Genomic DNA, 1,139 nt, shown 5'->3' on the forward strand with positions numbered 1-1,139 from the left:
TTAAATAACTCCTATGCACAGCAACTAAAAAGACAAATGTAACCTGTAGGGGCAAGAAGCATATATCTGTTCATTTTGGACCTTCAGCATCCAGCCTATTTTTTGGAACACGGTAAACAGGAAGTAGATATTTGTAAATTTGAAAATTATGTGATAATACAATATCGATATATGAGATGGTCTTGTTTAACTACCAATTCCTCCTCACTGAGTCTCTTCATGTAAAATGGTTCTGGAATGATTAAAGAAATAGAGGTGCTATTCACCTTAGGGTCAGCATCTCTTCTGTGGTGCTGTTTCTGCATTATCATACTGGTTCTTTGTTGTCCACTCATCTGTTTTTGCTTTCATATCTAGTCCCTGTCACATTATGAGTCAGGACACTTCTTTTCTTTTTTCTTTCTTTCTTTCTTTCTTTCTTTCTTTCTTTCTTTCTTTCTTTCTTTCTCTCCTTCCTTCCTTCTTTTCTTTTTTATGGGACACTTCATGAACTTGAAGTGGGCCATACTAATCTTCTCTGTAACATTCCAGTTTTAGTATATGTGCTGCAAAGCAAGCACAGACCCTATGAGAAATATGTTAAAAAATTAAAATCATCAGTATCTATTTAGAATCTATATTAACAGGGCACTTGGGTGGCTCAGTCAGTTAAGCATCTGCCTTCACTCAGGTCATGATCCCAGAGTCCAGGGATCGAGCCCCACATTGGACTCCCTGCTCAATGGGGTCTGCTTCTTCCTCTCCCTCTGCCCCCCATTGCTTCTGTCTCGCTCACTCACTCCTTCTCAAATGAATGAATAAAATCTTCATTAAAAAAAACTGTATTTACACCAATTACCGTAAAGATGTTTACCCTAAGTGCTTTGAAATAATTGCTAATATTAGCAAAACATTAATAATAGCTATTAATATTAGCAGGACCTTTAAAATACATTAACTCATTTTAGTCACATTTTTAAAAATTTTTTTTATTATATAATACAATCCATTGATACAGTAGAATATGCATATAATCTATAAATAAATGATTATACATATATGGTTTGTTTGTGCTCAAATAGTGTTCCCTCATGGAGTATGCAATCAAAAAACAGATCACTGTATTATATTGCTTTACCTATTTATGGTAGATGGCTCTC

General features: G+C 34.7%; 1 pseudogene; it reads right to left on the reverse strand.

The window, feature by feature from the left end:
- Positions 1 to 499: 499 nt before the first annotated feature.
- Positions 500 to 560, reverse strand: LOC117796507 (annotated as a pseudogene).
- Positions 561 to 1,139: the final 579 nt, after the last annotated feature.

Source organism: Ailuropoda melanoleuca, chromosome 15, assembly GCF_002007445.2.
Source record: "Ailuropoda melanoleuca isolate Jingjing chromosome 15, ASM200744v2, whole genome shotgun sequence".
NCBI lineage: Eukaryota > Metazoa > Chordata > Mammalia > Carnivora > Ursidae > Ailuropoda > Ailuropoda melanoleuca.